The 21,489-nt window shown below is 54.7% G+C and overlaps 1 long non-coding RNA gene across 32 annotated transcripts in view; it reads right to left on the bottom strand.

Annotated features, from left to right (window-relative positions):
* The window catches only part of LOC132249688 (uncharacterized), a 49,969-nt gene that overhangs the window by 10,863 nt on the left and 17,617 nt on the right, over nucleotides 1-21,489 (bottom strand). For 5 of the 32 annotated variants that reach the window (XR_009461224.1, XR_009461226.1, XR_009461236.1 and 2 more), the window contains exons 1-16: nucleotides 18,312-19,610; nucleotides 18,118-18,207; nucleotides 17,828-17,935; nucleotides 15,116-15,265; nucleotides 14,902-15,003; nucleotides 14,700-14,785; nucleotides 13,863-14,015; nucleotides 13,675-13,758; nucleotides 13,372-13,503; nucleotides 12,931-13,013; nucleotides 12,125-12,288; nucleotides 11,939-12,038; nucleotides 10,765-11,691; nucleotides 10,491-10,664; nucleotides 9,861-10,403; nucleotides 650-6,169 (exon numbers count right to left, since the gene is read on the bottom strand). This is a non-coding gene — a long non-coding RNA (uncharacterized LOC132249688). The other 27 variants (XR_009461232.1, XR_009461230.1, XR_009461246.1 and 24 more) reach the window with 24 other exon arrangements.

The raw sequence follows: 21,489 nt of genomic DNA, 5'->3' as shown, positions 1-21,489 counted from the left end.
TCCAAAAACTCCCTACACAAAGACAGAGGCTTTCCTCAAGCACAGCAAGACACAACACCCCGGCTGGACCCACCAGCACCAAAATCACAGCTCAGACCCCCAAGGTGCCTGCCCCGCATACTAGACAAACTGACCGGCAAGCACGAAGCTTCAGACACCATCCCACACAGGGGCCTCACACACAACTCACAAGCAAAGGCCTCCCACACAAACTGCCAACACACCTCTGCCTGCTTCAACCTCCACGGGCATAGCTTGGCTCCACTCCCTGAACCAGCATTCGCTTGCATCCACACAAGCCACAACCCTACAAGGCACAGAACAGACCGTAACCCCAGGAGACACAACCAAACACAAGACAGGACCCATTGGGAGAACTCCCACTCCACACACCCAGCCCTCACCTCAAAGCTCTCCAAGGCAGGCCTGGCCAGGGTGCGCCCCATCCAGCCCTAGGAAAGGGCTCAGCCCCAACAGCCACACCGGGCATCACGCTGTTCCTTCTCCACCCCTCCCTCATCCTCCCCACACAGGGGACACAGGCACCGCCTGAGGGCACACAGGAAACTTCACTACCAAACAGAAGGGCAGACCGCAAACGACTGCCTGACCGGAAGACAATCCCACGCCGCTACGAGTAACGTCTTACCTGCTGCAGGCTCTGTCCACGCACACAGCTCCACCTGACAGGCAAAGGCCTCGCTCAAGGAGAACCAGAAATGACGACAGGGACACAGCCACCAACTTCTTCCACCTCCTTCTGCATGGTGGTGGCACTAGGTCACTTCACCTCTACCTGATCTCTTCCCCGCTCAGGGTCCAGATATTTGCATCACCCCCCAAACAACAAGCAAGTACTACACGAAACAGTATTCACATCTCAGTACTAAGGAGAGAGATGCACCCGCCCCAGTCTCCAAAAGCAGCACACAGCCGCCACCCCCACACAAGGCACAGAGCGTACAAGCAAACCCCTCCCAAAGGAGGGGACCAATTTACATGCAAACACTCCCATCCTTCCAGCTCTGGGAAGAGCAAAGGAAGAACAAAAAGTGCTGCTGTGATTTTCAACATCAAAGCAGAAAGAAACACCAGTGACACACCCAGAGAGACAACACAGAGTACAGCTCCCAGAACTGAAGGGAGGCCAGTGGCAGCAGCAACACACAGGCAGAGACTGGCACCCCCCCCACCCCCGAGCCAAACATCACCAGAGCAAACCAGCCACTCCACCCCGCTACTCTAAACCAAACCAATTTTCAGCACCCTGTTCCCCCATCTTCCATCACTACAGCACAACATGCCCTCACATCCTTCTCCCCCACAAGATCAAAGCCACTAGAAATCAAACAAAACCCTCATCACCCCAAACAGGGGACACAAGGCAACCTAGTCAGAGCCAAGGTAAGCTCCTCTCCAAACCTCCAGCACCACAACCCACTACCTGAGCTCTCAAACGCTTGCTTCTGCCCAGCCTGAACTGGATATTCACAGGCAATCAAAAACCCACCTAGCTTACACAGGGCACAGCCACCACAGGAGAGCCCTCATCTCCAACAGGCACTGCTCACCACAGCCACAACCACGCTGCTCCTTATCCAGGCATCCTCACAGCCAGAAGACAGAGTGGGGACACACCACCTGCACAGGTACACGCACAAAACCTCCTGGAAACCTGAAAGAACAAGCGTGGAAAAAGTGACAAAGCAGGAAGACAAATACATCGCGCTGCTCCAAGGGAGCTCAGACCCACCACACACTCCAGCCAGGTGACACAGTAGAGGTAGAGGCCTCGCACCGTGCCAAATCGGGAAATCATAACAGGGCTGCCCACTGTGGGTCTCTTCACCGGGTGAGCGTGATCCCCTGCCCTCCATTGATGCTGACTTCATGAAGGAACATCTTGAAAAGCTGGATACCTTCGACTCAGCCGGCCCTGACAATCTTCACCCGAGGGTACTCGAGGAGCTGGCGAGCATCATAGCCCAGCCTCTAGCGCGGATCTTTGACAACTCTTGGCGCTCTGGTGTCGTGCCCGAAGACTGGAAGAAGGCCAATGTGGTGCCTATCTTCAAGAAAGGGAGGAAAGTGGATCCGGCTAACTATAGGCGCATCAGCCTGACTTCTATCCCGGGGAAGATCTTAGAAAAGTTAATTAAAGAGGCCATCCTTAACGGACTGGCCGACGCCAACGTCTTAAGGGATAGCCAGCACGGGTTTGTTGCGGGTAGGTCTTGCTTGACCAATCTCATTTCCTTCTACGACCGGGTGACCTATCACCTGGACAAGGGAGAAGAGATTGATGTCATATCTTGACTTCAAAAAAGCCTTTGATCTGGTTTCCCATGATCGCCTCTGGCCAATTGTCACCTTGGGTCCTCCAGGATCCACTCGATGGAAAATTGGCTCCGTGGTCGGACCCAGAGGGTAGTAATTGATGGAAGTCACTCATCGTGGTGTCCTGTGACCAGCGGGGTCCCCCAAGGCTCTGTCCTTGGATCCATACTGTTCAACATCTTCATTAACGATGCGGACACTGGAGTCAGAAGCGGGCCGGCCAAGTTCGCCGACGACACCAAACTTTGGGGCAAAGCATCCACGCCAGAAGACAGGCGGGCGATCCAGGCTGACCTGGACAGGCTCAGCAAGTGGGCGGACGAGAATCTGATGGTGTTCAACGCCGATAAATGCAAGGTTCTCCACCTTGAGAAGAAAAACCTGCAGCATCCTTATAGGCTCAACAGTGCTACGTTGGCTAGCACTATGGAAGAAAGAGACTTGGGGGTCATCATTGACCACAAGATGAACATGAGCCTGCAGTGCGATGCTGCGGCTATTAAAGCAACCAAAACGCTGGCTTGCATCCACAGATGCTTCTCAAGCAAATCCTGGGACGTCATTCTCCCCTTATACTTGGCCCTGGCGAGGCCGCAGCTGGAGTACTGCGTCCAGTTTTGGGCTCCACAATTCAAAAAGGATGTGGAGAAGCTTGAGAGAGTCCAAAGAAGAGCCACGCGCATGATCAGAGCTCAGGGAAGCAGACCTTATGATGACAGGCTGAGAGCCCTGGGGCTCTTTAGCCTGGAAAAGCGCAGGCTCAGGGGTGATCTGGTGGCCACCTATAAGTTTATCGGGGGTGACCACCAGTATCTGGGGGAACGTTTGTTCACCAGAGCGCGCCCCAAGGGATGACGACTAGGTCGAATGGTCATAAACTACGACAAGACCGTTTCGGGCTGGACATAAGGAAGAATTTCTCTACTGTCCGAGCCCCCAAGGTCTGGAATAGCCTGCCGCCGGAGGCGGTTCAAGTGCCTACACTGAACACCTTTAAGAGCAAACTGGATGCTCATCTTGCTGGGATCCTATGACCCCAGCTGACTTCCTGCCCTTTGGGCGGGGGGCTGGACTCGATGATCTTCCAAGGTCCCTTCCAGCCCGAATGTCTATGAAATCTTCCCAGTGGCTGCTTCATAGGCCTGCAACCTTCACAAGATGGCTCCTCCACACACGTAAGGAAAAGGCAATTGGCACTATCGACAACTCAGAGGCTTCGCGGCACCGGGGACAACGGCCGCTCCCTGCCGAGACGCCGCACGCGACTTATCCCCTACGCCCCAACCCCCGGCCAACAGCTGTCACAGGACAGCCAGACCCCTCAGGACTTTCCCTTCGATAGCAAGGGAAGCAATTTAGGTGTGCAAACACAGGTCTCCTGCCAGATCTGGGAACAACAGAAAAAGGCTGCAACAACTTTCAAGACAACAAGACAAACAAAGGCACATGGACAGAGGACAAGCCAGTCCCAGCACCGGTGGGAGAGCCTGTGCCAAGACAGCCAGGTAGGCAAAGACGCACCAAACTTCTGCCCCGCCAAAACCTGGAGAGGGCCAGACACCGGCACCCAAGTGTTGTAGCAAACACAGCTCAAGGAGCCAAAAAACCTGCTGGCAGGGACAGGCACGCATTCTCAAGCCTCGTGAAGAGCCGCACGAGGGGCCCCTGGACACAGCAGGCCACCGCAAGAGATGAGAGGAAGCTCAAATGCCGCAACACCCTGCTCCAGCATCTCTGACTGGGATCACCTAACATAGACACCATGCCAGACCAGGGCCTTCCCACCACACCCAGACACCGCCCGCCCCAACCCACCCCACCTCCCAGCATCCTGCTTCTCTTCCTCCATTACCACTGTTCTGCTCCGCTCCTTAGCCCTCTTCCTTTTCCTCCACACATACCAGGACCGTACAGAGAACAGACAACAAGTGATCAGCCCAACAAGCAGAACTAAACACAGGATGAGCAAACCACTGAGCAAGTCCCACAACACACAGCAAGCCAACAGAGCACCTCATCACACTGCAAAGGGCACACAGAGGGCACGCAGACACCAGGGCGAAGGCCTCAGCCCAGAGAACCGGCACGCGCCACACGTGGCATCGCAGTGCTCCGTCACCCCTTGCGCAGCCTCGCTTGCCATCCCTTCCCCACGGGAGGCAAGCGCCTGCCGAGGACGCAAAGGAAAACCTCGGCGCAACGAGCACAGAAAACAACAAAGGGCAAAGCACAAAAACCTGCCAGACCTGGGCAACCCCACACTGCTTCAAGCAATCATTTACCAACTGCAGGATGTGCCCATTCAATGCCAACACACCATGCAACAGCCAACTCCTACTGCTTCATCCTCCATGGGCACTAGTCCACTCCACCCCCTGAACCAGCATACATTTCCCTGCACACGGGCCAGGACCCTAGAAGGAAGAGAACAGGTAGTCACTCCAGGACCACAACCAAGGAGAAGGAACCCACAGTACAACTCCCACACCACACACCCGCTCCCCGGCTCAAAGGTCTCCGAGGGGCGCCCGGCTACAACGCCTCCCATTCAGCCGCAGAAAAGGCTTTAGCCTCGGGACAGCCCTCACCGTGCCTGGCATTATGCCGCTCCTTCTGCAGCCCTCACTTGTCCCTGCTTCGCTTCGTCTCCTCTCACAGGATGCAGGAACCTCCTGACAGCACATGGGGAAAGTTCACTACCAAACAAAAGGACAAAGCACAAGCAACTGCCCCAAACAAGCAACATAGGGTGCATTCAGACCCCTCCCAAAGGAGGGGACCAATTTAATTGCCAACACAGCCCTCCTTCCAGCTCTGGGAATAGGAAAGCAAGAACAACAAGTGCTGCACTGATGTTCAAAATCCAAGTACACAGAAACACCAGTGACAAACCCAGACAGACAGAACAAAGTGCCCTTCCCAGAACGGAAGGGAGGCCAGCAGCAGCAACAGGCAGGCAGAGGCAGAGAGACAGGCACCCGCTCCTCTGCCCCACCACACCCAGGGACAAGATCTCCATCCAGATGCCAGGGGCAAACACTGAAACCACCTATATACTCAAAGATTATTGTCAGCCTGTACAAAGAGAGCCAGGACACACACACAGGCTAAACCCAACCCAGGCTTACACCACCCAGCTCTGGGGCACCCCAGGAGGCCAGAACCCTGCTGGAAACAAGAAGCGCCAGACACTATCAGACACTAGGCGTTTGCTCCCTCACCCAAAAAACCACAGGGAAGAAACCACTCACCACCACCCCACCACCCCTCCCTAACCAAGCCCACTTTTAAGTATTCTGTTCCTTCATCTTCCAACACTGTGGCACAGTACTCCCTGTATCCTTCACCCCATCAAGATAGACTATGCTGGAAAAAGAACAGAAACCTAGCCAGCCCAGAGAGCAGAAGAAACGGCACAAAGCTAGAGACAGGGAAAGCTCCTCTGCAAACACCCGGCAGACACATCCAGACCCACTACTCGCTAGCTGAGCTCTTAAAGGCTTGCCTGTGGCCGCCCAGAGCCAGATAGTCACAGCGCATCAAAAAGCAATGCACCACAGCAACCACCATACACACAGTACATCCTGCAAACATGATAGAACAACTGTGAAAGAAACGGTCAGACAGGGAAACGAAGACATCGCACCGCTCCGAGGAAGCTCAGACACACCGCAGGTTCCAACCGCGTGATGCCACAGGGCCAGGGGCCTGACGCCACACAAATTGGGAAGTCAGGAGACAGCTGTGCGTTTTCTCCTCCGCCATCTCTGGGGCTCTTCACCTCTTCTTCCAGTCTCTGCTTCACAGTCCTGAAGCCTTGGCAAGAGGACTCCTCCACAGACAGACAAAAGAGACACACTTGCCACTGTTAACAACTCAGAGGCCCCATGGCACTGGAGGTAGCAGCCCCTCCTGCCAGGACTCCATGGGCAACTTTTGTTATTTTTTTGTTTTTTTAAACCACCTCATCCCGTAGCTGTGAGGGTGCAGGCAGAGCCCTCTCAGGGCTTTCCCATAGCAAGCAAGGGAAGCACTTGAGACGTCCAAACACAGGTCTCCTGCCAGTTCTGGGAAGAGCAGAGAAAGACTGCACTGACTTGGAAGACAACACGACAAACAGAAAGGCACACGGACACAGGACAAGCCATGCCTGGCACTGCTGGGACAGCCTGTAGCAAGACAACCAGCTAGGCAGAGACACACACCAAACTTCTGCCCCCGCAAAATCTAGAGAGGGTCAGACACCAGCACCCAAATGTTGGACCAAACCCAGCTCAGGGACCCACAACACTTAGTGCCAGAGGCAGGCAGGGATACTCAAGCCTCATGTACAGCCAGATGAGGGACTCCTGGCCAGAGCAAGCCACTACTAGAGATGAGGCAAACCTCAAACCCAACAACACTCTGCCTGAACCTTCCCCACCACACCCAGACAGCCCCGCTATCCCAAACGCAAAACATCTTTTAGCATCCTGATCCTCAGGGGCCCTTACCCTTTCCCCTCACCATTCCCTCCATGTACACCAGGAACCTAGAGAATAGAGAGAACAGGTATTCACCCCAAGTGGAAGAACAAAACACGGGTGAAGGGAACCACCGGTGGAATTCACACCCCACACATGCAGCCAAGGGAACACCTCAACACACTGCACAGGGTAGGCAGACAGCAGGGGGAAGGCCTCTGCCCTGAGAGCCAGCAGCCACCACAGCCGGCATCACACTGCCACACCAGCCATCGTGCATCCTAACCCTAACTCTCCCCATCCCAGAGGCACGCGCCTGCTGTGGGCACAAAGGAAAAACCTCACCACAAAGACCCATAAAGGGCAAAGCAGAAATACCTGCCAGACTTCACAACCCCAGAGTACTCCAAGCAAGCTCCTTACCTACTACTGGATCTACCCATCTAATGCCAACACACCTCACAACACCCTGTTCCTCCCCAACTGCTCAGCTCCACTCCCTGAACCAGCATTCACTTCCCTCCACACTAGACAAGATCCTACAAAGGGACAGAACAGGCAGTCACCCCTAGGGGCACAAGTGAACAGACAGAGGGACCAACAGGTACAATTCCCACCCCACGCACCCAGCCCTGAGCTCAAAGCTCCCCAAGGCATGCCTGGCCAGGGTGCACCCATCCAGCCAGGACAAAAGGCTCACCCCCAGACGCAGCACTCGCCCAACCTGGCATAACGCTGCTCCTTCTCCAGCCCAGTCTCATCCCTGCTTGCCTTCCTCTCCACACAGGGGTACACAGGCACCTCCTGAAGCCACACGCAAGTGCAAAGCACAAGCAACTGCCCTACTGGAACACAATCCCACGCCGCTCAAAGTAACATCTTACTCGCTACAGGCTCTGCCCCCAAGTCCACCCGCAAGTCACCACGTGTGCGCAGCCGCCCGCTTCCTCCACTTCCTAAATGGTCGCGGCTCTACGTCGCTTCTCCTCTATCTCAAGCTCTCTTTTGCTCGCGGTCCAAACATTGGCATTACCCCAAAACAACAAGCAATTACTACATGGGACAGTATTCATATCTCATAGTACTGAGGGGAGACACCTTCCCCTCCAAACCACTCCCAAAACAAAGTAGGCAGGGTGCAGTCAAGCCACTCCCCAAAGGGGGAACCAATTTAGGTGCCAACATGGCCTTCTTTCCAGGTCTAGGAAGAGCAAAGGAAGAACAAAGGAAGTGCTAGAGTGGTTAAAACAAAAAACCAAAACGAAGAAAAGCCACAAACAAACAAGGAAGGAACACCAGTGACAAACCCAGAAAGACAGAACAAAGCGCAGTTCCCAGAACGGAAGGGAGGCCAGTGGCAGCGGCAACAGGCAGGCAGAGGCAGAGACGCACACATGCGCTCCTCTACCCCCGCACATCCAAGGGCAAGATCTGCACCCAGATGCCAGGGATAAACCCTATATAGCCAAGGGCAATTCTGAGACTTCACACAAACACAACAACTCACAACCAGGGTAAAATCTAATCCAGGGTTATACCACCCAGCTCTAGAGCACACTTGGTGCCCACATTCCCCTCCGTCACCATCACTGCCCAGGAAGCATGGAGCTCCAGACACTGTCCCACACTAGGTATTACCTCCCCCACCTGAAAATCACCAGGGCAAATCCCACCCCTGCAACTCTAACCCAGCCCACCTTTCACCATCCTGTTCCTCCACCTTACATCATCAGGCCACAACTTGCCCTTGTATCCTCCTCCCCCGAGATCAACGCAGCTAAAAAAACAACAAAAACCTCATCAGCTCTAAGAGGGGACACAAGGGCACAAACTCAGAGGAAGAAAGCTCCTCTCCAAACCCCCACCACACACATTCAGCCCCACTACCCACCAACTGAGCTCTCAAAGGCTTGCCTGTGGTCACCCGGAGCCACATATTCACAGCAATCAAGGAGTCACCAATCACAGCAACCACCACACATACGGCACAACCACCACAGGAGACCCCTCATCTCCTACAGGCACTACTCGCCACAGCCACAACCGTGCGGCTCATGCTCCACTCAACCTCACAGCTGGAAAGGGGAGGGGGCACGCCACCTGCAAAAGGTACACGCACAAAACCACCTGGAAACATGAAAGAGCAAGTGCGAAGAAGCGGTCCGACAAGAAGACAAATACGTCGCGGTGGTCCGAGGAAGCTCCAACCCGCCGCGGGCTCCAAACAGGTGACGCCACAGAGGCAGAGGCCTCACACGAGACAAAATGGGAAGGCGTGAAAGGGCTGCCCATTTCCTCCGCTGCCACCTGTGGGTCTCTTCACCTATTCTGCCAAGTGTCCGCTTCACAAGCCTGAAGCCCTGGCAAGATGGCTCCTCCACACGCACATTCACAAAGAGGCAATGGCCACTATCAACAACTCAGAGGCCTCACAGCGCTGGGGACAGTGGACCCTCCCTGCCAACACTCCCAAGCAAATTTATTTTACCGCCGCCCCCCATAGCTGTAAGTGTGCAGCCAGAGCCAACTTGGGACTTTCCCTTGGCAAGCAAAGGAAGCAATTTAGATGTGCAAACGCAGGTCTCCTGCCAGTTCTGGGAAGAGGAGAGAAATGCTGCAGCGACTTTGAACGCAACGAGACAAACAGAAAAGCACACGGACACAGGACAAGCCATTCCCGGCACTGGTGGGAGAGCCTGTGAGAAGACAAATGGCTAGACAGAGACGCACACCAAACTCCTGCCCCAACAAAACCTGGGAAAGCCAGATACCGGCACCCAGATGTTGGACCAAACCCAGCCCAGGGAGCCAAAAAAACTAGCGGCAGGGGCAGGCGGGGATGCTCAAGCCTCACGCAGAGCCAGATGAGGGACCCCTGGCCACAGCAAGCCACCGCAAGAAACGAGGGAAACTTCAGGTTCCGCAACACCCCGGTTGACCGTAACTGCTTGCACTAATTGAACTCATGACAACGTCCCACACCAGGGCCTTCCCACCACACACAGACACCCCCACCATCCCACAGCACCTTTCAGCATCCTGCTTGTCTTGCTCCCTTACCACTGCTCTGCTCCAGTCCTTCGCCCTCTCCCTTCTCCTCAGTGGCTTCCTTCTCCTGCGTTTACTTCTGCTCCTTGGGCTGAACTCCGGTCCAGGGTCCTGATCTTTGTGGAGGCATTCCCACCCTACACGTCCAGCCAAGGGAGCACCTCTCCCCACTACTAAGGGCACACACAGGGTACAGACACAAGGGGAAAGGCCTCACCCCTGACCGCCAGCACTTGCCACACTTGGCATCACGCTTCTCCTCCAGCCCTCATGCATCCTTGCTTGCCATCCCCACCCCATACGGGAGACTGGCACCAGCTGAGGCTTCCAAGGAAAAACCTCAGCACAACTAGCAACAAAGAGCAAAACAAAAACTAACTGCCAGGCTCCGAAAACCCTAGACTGCTCCGAGCCATTTCGTACCAAATGCCAGACCTGCCCATCCAGCACCGACACACCGTGCAGCATTGAGTTCCTCCTGCTTCATCCTCCGTGGGCGCTGCTCAGCTTCACTCCTTCAACCGGCAGTCATTTCCCTCTGCACAGGTCAGGACCCTGCAAGGGACAGAACACGCAGGTCACCCCAGAGGGGACAAGTGAACAGAAGAAGAAACCCACAGGTACAATTCACACCACACATACCCAGGCCCCAGCTCACAGCTCTCCAAGACGTGCCTGGCCAGGGTGCACCCATCCATCTGTGAGAAGGGCCTCACCCCAAGAGACTGCACTCATGGGACCTGGCATCACACTCCTCCTCCAGTGCACTCTCATCCCTCCTTGCCGTCCTCTCCACACAGGGGACGCAGGGACCTCCTGAGGGCACACAAGAAACATCACTGCAAAACAAAAGGGCAAAACACAAGCAACTGCCCAGTGGGAAGACCACACCACACCACTCCAAGTAACATCTTACCCACTGCAGGCTCTGCCCATGCACACAGCTCCACCAAACGGGCAGAGGCCTCCCTCTAGGTGACCCAGAAGTGAGCATGGCTGCATGACCACCTGCTTCTACGTAGCACTGGCTCTAGGTCTCTTCACCTCTTCCCCTCAGCTCTTCTCTGCTCACACTCCACACATTGACATCACACCCAAAACAACAAGCAATTACTACACACAACAGTATTCACATCTCATAGTACTGACAGCACAGACACAATGCCCCCCGCAATCTAGGACACCAAAAGCATAACACCCCCACCCGCATATGAGGCACACAGGGTGCAGTCAAAGCCCACCCAAAGGAGGGGATCAATTTACATGCAAACACACCTATCCTTCCAGCTCTGGGAAGAGCAAAGAAAGAAGTGCTGCTGTGATTTTAGATATCAAAGTAGAAAGAAACACCAGTGACACACCCAGAGACATAGGACAGAGTGCACTTCCCAGAACTGAAGGGAGACCAGTGGCAGCAGCAACAGCCAGGCAGAGGCAGCCACGCACGCACCCGCTCCTCTGCCCCGGCACATCCAATGCCGTCATCTGCACCCAGAAGCCAGGGGCAAACACTGAAACCCCTAATATACTCAAGGACAATTTCCAGCCTTTACAAGCAGTCAGGACTCAACCCCAAGCTAAACCAAAATCAGGCTTAGACCCCCTGCTCTGCAGCATCCCTAAGGGCCACAGTTCCCTGCTTCAGCATCACTCCCCAGACAGCACAGAGCTCCAGACCCCATCACACACTAGGGGTTTCCTCCCCCACCCAAATATGACCAGGGAAAACGCAACCCAGCCTCCCACTTTAACCCAGCCCACCTTTCGGGATCCAGTTCCTCCATCTTCTACCACCACCGTAGAAAACTCACTTCTATTCCTCTCCCCCACAACATTGAGGCCGCTGGAAAAAACGAACAAAACCTCATCAGCGCACCGAGGGACTGCAAGGGCACCGACTCGGAGATAAGGGACGTTCCCCTCTCCAAACCCCCAGCAGACATCCAGCCCCGCTATCCACTAACTCTGCTCACAAAGGCATGCCTGTGGCCAGCCTGAGGTGCATATTCACAGGCAATCAAGGACTCAGCTAACCTACACAAGGGACAGCCACCACAGGAGAGCCCTCATCTCCAATAGGCAGTACTCACCACAGCCAGCCACAATCATGCTGCTCCTTATCCAGGTGTCCTCACAGCAGGAAGTGGGAGCAGAGATGCACCGCCTGCGAAGCTACACACACAAAACCTCCTAGAAACATGAAAGAACAAGTGTGGAAGAAGTGGTCAGGCAGGAAGACAAACACATCACACTGTTGCAAGACAGCTCAGACCCACCCCAGGAGTCCAGCCAGGTCATGCCACAGGAGAAGAGGCCTCACATCACGCAAGTCAGGAAGTCATGACAAGGCTGCCCATTTCCTCATGCACCATCTCTGGGACTCTTCACTTCATCTTCACAGTGTCTGCTTCACAGCCCTCAAGCCTTCAGAAGATGGCTCCTCCACACACATACAGAGACAAAGAAAAGACAATTGCCACTATCAACAACAAAGAGGCCTCACCGCACTGGGGACAGTGGCCCCTCCCTGCCAAGACCCCACGGGCACCTTTTTATTTTTATTTTTTTTAAACCACCACCCCCCATAGCTGTGAGGGTGCAGACAGAGCGCTCTCAGGCCTTTCCCCTACCAAGCGAAGGAAGCAATTTAGATGTGCAAACACAGGTCTGCTGCCAACTCTGGGAAGAGCAGACAAAGGCTGCAGCAACTTTGAAGACAATAAGACAAACAGAAAGGCACACAGACACAGGACAAGCTGTTCCCAGCACTGGTGGCAGAGCCTGTGGCAATACAAACAGCTAGGCAGTAACTCAGACAAAACACTTGCGGCCCAGCACAACCTGAACAGGGCCAGACACCAGCACCCATATATTGGAGCTAACCCAGCTGAAGGACCCAAAACAACTAGTGGCAGGGGCTGGCAGGGATGCTCAAGCCTCATGTAGAGCCAGATGAGGGACCCCTGACCACAGCATGCCACCACGAAGGAAGAAGGGAACCTCAAACCCCACAACTCCCTGCCTCAGCCTTCCCACCACACCCAGACAACCCCTCCCCCCCCCCTTCCCAAACACAAAACACCTTCTAGCATCCTGATCCTCTGGCTCCATTACCACTGCTCTGCTCCAGTGTCCTCACCCTTTCCTTCCACACACGCCAGGACCCTCAAGAGAACAGAGAAGAAGCATTCACCACAAGCAAAAGAACAAAACACGGGACAAGGGAACCGCTGGGAAAATTCCCACCCCACACATGCAGCCAAGGGAGCACCTCGACACACTGCACAGGGTAGGCAGACAGCAGGGGGAGGGCCTCAGCCCTGAAAGCCAGCACCCGCCACAGCCGGCATCGCGCTGCAACACCAGCCGTCACGTGTCCCTGCCTGCCATCCCCCCTTAACTCCAGAGGCACGCACCTGCTGCAGGCACAAAGGAAAAACCCCAACACAAAGAACTACAAAGTGCAAAGCAGAAACAACTACCAGACTCACACAACCCCAGATTACTCCAAGCAAGCTCTTACCAACTACTGGATCTGCCCATGCAGCGCCAACACACCTCACGGCATTCAATTCCTCCTGCTTCCGCCTCCATGGGCACTGCTTGGCTCCACTCCCTGAACCGGCATTCATTTCCCTCCACGCAGGGCAGGATCCTACAAGAGACAAAACAGGCCATTCACCCCAAAAGGCACAAGTGAACAGAAGAAGGGACCACCAAGTACAATTCCCACCCCACCCACCCAGTTCAAAGTTCCCCAAATGGTGCCTGGCCAAGACCCACCCCAGCCATGACAGAAGCCTCAGCCCTTAGAGACAACACTCACCCAAACTAGCATAATTCTGCTCCTTCTCCAGCCCAGCCTTGTCCCCGATTGCCTTCCTCTCTGCACAGGGTACACAGGCACCTCCTGAGGGCACACAGGCAACTTCACTACCAAACAGAAGGGCAAAGGACAAACAACTGCCCCACCGGAACACAATCCCACACCACTCCAAGTAACATCTTACTCACTGCACGCTCTGCTCATGCACACAACTCCAGCAAAAGGACAGAGGCCTTCCTTCCAAGTGACCCAGAAGTCACCATCGGAGCGCAGTCCCCTGTGTCTTCCACCTCCCAAAACGTTGTGGCTCTAGGTCGCTTTACCTCTACCTCGGCTCGCCTCTGTTCACAGTCCAAACATTGGCATCACCCCAAAACAACAAGCAATTACTACATGGAAGAGCACTCATCTCTCATTGTAGTGAAGTGAAGACCCCTCCCCCCCCCGGCCAGGGCTCCAGAAGCAGCACACTGCCAACCCCCCCAAACAAGGCAGGCAGGGTGCAGTCAAGCCCCTCCCCAAAGCAGGGCATCAATTTAGGTGCCAACATGGCCCTCTTTCCAGATCTGGGAAAAGCAAAGGAAGAATAAAAAGTGCTGCAGTGATTTTAAAAATCAAACTAGAAAGAAACACCAGTGACAAACCCAGAGAGACAGAACAAAGTGCAGTTCCCACAACTGAAAGGAGGCCAGTGGCAGCACAGGCAGGGACACAAGCACCCGCTCCTCTGCCTCAGCACACAAGGCCAAGATCTGCACTCACATGCCAGGGGCAAACCCTGAAACCATCTGTATACTTAAAGACTATTTTCAGCCTTTACAAAAGAACAAGGACTCACAGGCAGCCTAAACCCAACCCAGGCTTACACCACCCAGCTCTGGGGCAACCCAGGAGGCCAAAACCCTGCTGGAAACAAGAAGCTCAAGACACTATCTATCAGACATTAGGGGTTCCCCCCCCCACCCCAAAAACCCCAGGGCAAACAATGCTCACCACTCCCCCACACACACTCTAACCACACCCACCTTTAAGCATTGTTTTCCTTCCTCTTCCACCAGCATGGCACAGAACTCCCTGTGTCCCTCTTCCCCCACAAGATGCATACAGGCTTCTGGAAGAAGAGCAGAAACATTGTCAGCCCAAAGAGGGGCTGCAAGGGCACAAAGTCAGAGACGGGGAAAGCTCCTCTCCCATCCTCCAGCACACACATCCAGCCCCCCTACTCACTACCCGAGCTCTCAAAGGCTTGTCTGCGGCCTCCCGGAGCTGGATAGTCACAGGCACTCAAAACGTGATGTATCACAGAAACCACCGTACACACAGCATGACCTGCAAAGATACACACACAACAGCTCCTGGAAACATGAAAGAACAAGTGCACAACAAGTGGTCAGACAGGAAGACAAAGACATCGCACCGCTCCAAGGAAGCTCAAACCCACCGCAGGCTCCACACAGGTGACGTCACAGGGGCAGAGGCCTCACACCACACAAACTGGGAAGTCACGAGACAGCTGCCCGTTTCCTCCTCCACCATCTCTGCGGCTCTTCACCTCGTCTTCAGTGCCTGAAGCCTTGGCAAGGTGGCTCCTCTGGACACAGACAAAACACAGGAAGACACTTGCCACTGTTAACAACTCAGAGGCCTCACGGCACTGGGGGCAGCAGACCCTCCCTGCCAAGACCCCACAGGTAACATTTTTTTTTTTTTTTTTACCCCCCTCCCCCCCGCCCGTAGCGGCAAGGGTGCAGGCACAGCCCTCTCCGGGCTCTCCCCTTGCAAGCAAGGGAAGCAATTTAGATGTGCAAACACAGGTCTCCTGCAAGTTCTGGGAAGAGCAGAGAAACGCTGCAGTGACATGGAAGACAACAAGACAAACAGAAACGCATACAGACACAGGACAAGCCGTTCCCGGCACCAGTGGGAGAGCCTGTGGCAAGACAAGCAGCTAGGCAGACACGCACCATCTTGTTCCAGCGAACCCTGGACAGGGCCAGACACCAGCACTCAAATGTTGGACCAAACCCAGCTCAGAGAGCCAAAATGGCTAGTAGCAGGGACAGGCACAGATACTCAAGCCTCATGTAGAGCCAGATGAGGGACCCCTGGCCAGAGCATGCCACCACAAGAGAGGAGGGAAACTTTGATCTCCACAACACCCTGCCTGAGCCTTCCCATCACACCCAGATGTCACAACCCAAAAGTTGTGGTTTTTGTTTGCGCGTGCTTCAGCAGCGCTAAATTATTTTCCCGCCGATTGTAGCTTTCTTTGCACGATAGAGTTCTCTGCTGCGGGAGAGAACTCTGGTGTAATGGGGGATTTCCCGCCAAATTACAGCTTCTTTGCAGGGTGCATTTCTTTTGCATACTAGCGATGCACGTTGCAAAGGAGTTCCCGCCATTTGTATTTGGATTCGCGCCATATTATTGGCCAGTTCCAATGTAGGCACACGTGGCAGCTAGCTATTGGCTTGCTAGCCATACAAAAGGCTTGGGTAGCTTCCGCCCAAGTCGGAGGAGGGAGGAAGAGAGAGAGAGAGACTCTGTGTGAAGATCTCCAAGCGCTGCGGACCCGACACGCCTCCCCTAAGCAGGCAATAGAGGCTTAATAACCGAACCTACGGAGCTTTCGCTTCTAGCCTCTCCCTGTCGCCGATCGCAATCCCAGACGTATCCTGTCATATTGAATGAAATAGTCTGAATGTTTGTAAAGGTTGCCCATTAGCCAGTTTCAGGAAGAAGATAAGATTTATCTCCTTACCTAAGTCATTGTTTTTGTACTACGTGCAAGAGGCCCTGACTTTGTTTAAAGTCTTAATTTGAATTTTATCTTTAGAAGTCTTTTACAAAGAGAGCAAATATCCTGAGTTCCGAGAGATCAAACCCCAAGGCATTTTGACCAGATTGGTAAGAAAAGGGCATTTGAAGTGATATGGAAGTTTCCCAAAGGTAATTTAAAATGCTCAACAAAGGCAAAAGAATCTGTTGAGTAAGATCCGAGCCCAAATTTGGGAGTAGTGACAGGCTTGAGTAGGAGGAGCCCATTGACAGCAGCTCGCTCAATAAAAACTGTAAGTTACTGTCCCAATTTGGAGGTCACTTCACTTGCAGAACAATGAAGGAAGAATCACAAGTGTAGCCCGGATCAGACTGATCACCTGAACCAACTTCTCCATGAACACGAATCTCTTAGTTCACGCTGAAGCTGCAGAGCGCCCGAAAGGGACTGAAGGAAAGGGACTTAGTCCTATCACTACTGAGCCCAGCTCATTGAATCGTATTGCTGAGGCGAGCCCATTGAACCGTACTACTGAGGCCAACCCATTAAATTGTACTACTGAGGAATGAAACCATATTTTGGTATTTGGCTTCTCGGAATTCTAGGATTGTAAGTACAATATGAAAAATAATAGTATTGATTCAAATTTAACTTTTAGTTGTAATTGTAGTTGTTTTTGTAACACTAATTCTTATAGTATTGTTTGGGAAGGAAGTGCATTTGGAGCATTGTTTCTGATATATGTAATTATTGTGTTTTTAATGTTTGTGGTGTTTCTTAAGGCTAAGCAGTATTATATGCGTAGCAAAGAGTTTTAAAATAAAATTGTGTTGTATGAATTAAGTGTGTAATCATTGTGAAATCGTGCAATCAGCTAACTACTCCCCCAGCCAGTGCATCAAAACAAATCAGTAAATTGTGTGGGATTTTCTCTATTCCATAACCCGCTAGAGACACATCCCTTTCCTGTAAACTTCGAACCCGCGAAGCTTAAGCATCTCCAGGGAACCCTTCGAACCCGCGGAGCCTAAACAACTCCGGAGAACCAAGAAACCGAACCGGACCCGTGGAGCCTAAACAACTCCATGGGAGCAATCGAATTTGTCATGCTCCTCTAGCGAGGATCTAAGCGGGAGCTGAGCCTGGAAACCTGTCCAGCCTACACCACTACCATCTTTGGGTGTAAGTAAACAATCTTTTCAATCAACCGCTACGCGTTTGTGACTAACTCTAGCTCGCCGCCTGCTCTCTCCAACCCCGCGTGCCCAGGCTGCTGGCCACAGCTCCTGTGCGCGAAAGACGGGCCGCAGATCGCCCCTCCCGACCCGCACGTGGCGGCGGGAGCAGGGCCCGGCCCGCACACCAGACACCCACCATCCCAAACACGAAACACCTTCTAGCATCCTGATCCTCTGGTTCCGTTACCGCTGCTCTGCTCCGGTCCCTGTGCCCTCACCCTTTCCTTCCAGGAACACCAGGACCCTGGAATACAGAGAACAGGTATTCACCCCAAGTGGAAGAACAAAACACAGTCAAAGGGAACCACTGGGGGAACTCCCACCCCACACATCTGACCAAGGGAGCACCTCAACACGCTGCTATGGGCACGCACAGGGTAGGCAGACAGCAGGGGGAAGGCCTCAGCCCCGAGACCCAGCACTCACCACACCTGGCATCAAGCTGCACTTTCAGTCCTTGTGCGCCGTCAGTCCTCATGCTTGCCATCCCTTTCCCAGATACGATGCAGGCACCTGCTGAGGACGCAAAAGAAAAGACTCAGCATGAAAAACATCAAAGGGCAAAGCATGAATGTCTGAGTCTAGCAATTAGCCCCACACTGCTCCAAGCAACCCCTTACCAGCTGCAGGATCTGTCCGTCCAGAGCTGCAACCCGCAAGAAGCAAATACCTCGCTCCAGGTGATCACATGAGCATGGCTTCGGGCCATCTCCAACGCCTTCCACACCATACCAGCTCCAGGGATCTTCACCTCTTACTCAGCTCTTCTCCACTCAGGACCAGACTTTGATCACCTTGCCAAACATGTCCACACCACCAAAAATGAACAGCAATTAACACTTGCAGCGCTATGCGCAGGTCTCACAGCACCAACGGGACAGCACCCCCTCCCTCCCAACCAGGGGTACAACAGCAGCTTGGACTGGCCCCACTAACAAACCGCAGGGGGCTGCAGCTACACCCCTCCCAAGTGAGGGGATCAATTTAAATGCAAACACAACCCTCCTTTCAGTCCTGGGAAGAACAAAGTAACAAGTGCTGCAGTGATTTTTAAGAACAGAAGTACAAAGACAGACACCAGTGACACCCAGAGAGATGAGACATAAATGCAATTCCCAGCACTGAAAGGAGGCATGTGGCAACAGGTACAGCCAGGCAGAGACCCAATCCTCTGTCCCACCGTAACCTGGAGATCTTTGCACAGACTCAGAGCAACTCTGGGCCAAGCCAGCCCAGCCGTACACCACTCATCTCAGAGGCACTCCTGGGTGCCATGGCCCTCCGCTTGAGTAGCCCTGCCCTGGGAGCATGCAGCTCAGGACACCAACCCAGAGCAGGGACTTCCCAGCCCACCCAGACACCCCCACTCAAAACACCACCCCCGCTTGAGGTAAGTCCACCTTCCATCACGCTACTCCTCCTGCTCTATCCTCCATCACCATGGCACGCCTCCACTTCTTTGCATCCATCTCCAACCCAAAGTCTCTCCACAACAGCCAGGATCCTGAAAGAGAAAACAAGCCATGAAGCCCACAGGGTCAATCAAGACCAGACTGAAATCCCTCCCAAGCAGCATACACAGGCATCCAGGCCCCACCACCCAGTGTCTCCAAGCTCCCAGAAGCCATCCCTGTGCCTTGCAACAAACTGACAAATCAAAGACAACCCCACAACGATCCAAGGAAGCTTGCACCTCCCCCGGGCTGTGACCATGTCCCGCTCCAAGGCAGCTAAGGGCACAGGGGCAGAGGCCTCACCACAGGGAATCCAGAAACACAAACCCAGCCTCTTGCTCCCTCCTCTACCCTCCACAACTCATCAGCTCTAGGTCTCTTCATTACACTTGCTTCTCAAACCCTAGAAACTTTGGCAGAAAGGCCAACCAACCCCACCACAACCAAAAAAACCTTACAAGCAACTCCACTTACAATCCTCACAGCACCGAGGGCAGAACAACTCCCACCCAAAGAGTTACAGAAGCAGCTCTATTCCACCCTGCACCCTCTCCATAGGAACCAGTCATCCCCTCTATAAGTTTTCCCCTTCCAGAGGCTTATTCCGTCTCTCCACAGCGCTCCGGTGGGTTATCTCGGCAGCTAATCCCAATGCTTAACGAAACAAACAGAGTGCTCTGGAGCCTGCACTCAGGCTGGGGGAGGGGGAAGAAGGGAGATCAGGCCCCTCACTGCTTCCCCCCCCCACACCCCTCAGCAGAGCCTGCCAATACGAGCTGCTGGGCATTGCACAGCCCCCGAGTCGCAGGGGGCGGGTGCTTCCCTCCGCAGCAGCTGTTTCCCTCAAGGCTGCCCAGGCAGGGTGCTAGCTGCACGGCTGCAGCCCCAGCTCACAGGCTGCACCTGCTGGATCCAATGGTGCACCGGTTTCTGGAAGCCTGGCTGCGCTCAGAGAAGCTCAGGGTGGATGGGTTGCCAGTGCCCCGGGAGCACAAGAGTGACTCTTGAAATCAAATTACTGCTTTTTAAATTTTTTTAATAAAATTAGTCGTTGTTGTAGATGTTCTCTTTTTAGAATATAACTCGGTATTTTTCTGCTTCTGAGATGACAAAACCCTTTCCTGAAAGGAGTGTTTCCAGGGAGCAAAGAGAGGGACTTCCAGTGGCAAAGGTCAGGGTTACGGGATAGGACTCGCAGCCACAGGACGGCGACCAAGGGGCAGGGCACCGAGCCAGGGGCAGGGCTGCAACACGTGCCACCACTTGGTGAGTGGCCCTGCACCTGAAATAAGTGCTGACGCTGTGTTAGAGTACGCACTCAAAGGGTACCTAAAACTCCTGGACTTCAATAAATACTTCTGGAATAAAAATGTAATTCCTAGCGTTTTGGGGGCTGCAGCTAGTAAACTAGCATTAAACACAACAGTTAACCCAGCACAGCACAAAGGAGTTTAGGAGCGGCTGACACACAAGGGCAGACGCTCTCCGGGGCCACAGGCAGAAGCAGCCCCGGGCACCGCAGGCCCCTGCTGCAAAACGGCGGCCTGCGAGCGCAGAGCTCAGGACGCCGCCCCACAGCGGGACTGCTCACCCCCACCCCGCACGAGTCGCATTTCTGCCAGGCCCCGACACCAGCCGGCCGCAGCTGGCTCCCGGCACCCGCAGTGTCAAGCCTCCCGCGCCCGCCCCCCGGGCCCCAGGCAGGACAGGCCAGGTGCGCCTGGGGCACCTCGGGCCACGGCCCAGGGCACGCAGGGGCCGGCGCCCAGGGGAAGGCCCAGGCGGCACAGGGGACACTCCTCGCACCCAGGCCCCGCAGCCCTTCTCCTCGGAGACCAGGCACCGCGGCGGAAAGACCCGCCCCGACTCGAGGCAATTAACGCGGGCAATTAACAGCACTCCCAGGCCAGGACTCGGACCGAGGGCAGGTCTCAGCCAACGGCTCCCAAAACACCCCCGGCCCCAGCAAAGCAGGGCCCCAGGCCCCCGAGGGACAGCACCCCACGGAGCAGCTCAGAGAAAGCGGGGGTTTAACAACACGAAAACGGGGACGAACAAAGCGCGGGGACACGGGGCACGCCCAGCCCGCACAGGCGGCCAGGAGCCCGGCGCTCCCCGCAGCGCACACTACTCCCGCCTCCAGCGCCCCCTCCGGTCACGTGCCGCGCCGGCCCGCGCTCGGCTTTTCACTGGACGAGAGCCTCGGGCACGCAGGGAGACGGCTCCGCACGGGCCGCCGGGCTCCGCCGCACAGACCGGGCCCCGTGGCCGCAACCGCCCAGCGCTGCCCCGCCCCGCCGCCGAGCCGGGACCCGAGGGCGGCCCGGCGGATCCCGCCCAGGCC

The sequence above is a fragment of the Alligator mississippiensis genome, chromosome 3, assembly GCF_030867095.1.
Source record: "Alligator mississippiensis isolate rAllMis1 chromosome 3, rAllMis1, whole genome shotgun sequence".
NCBI classification, from domain to species: Eukaryota; Metazoa; Chordata; order Crocodylia; family Alligatoridae; genus Alligator; species Alligator mississippiensis.
Note: the sequence above shows the minus strand (reverse complement) of the source record. Positions and strands in the feature narration are given on the sequence as shown.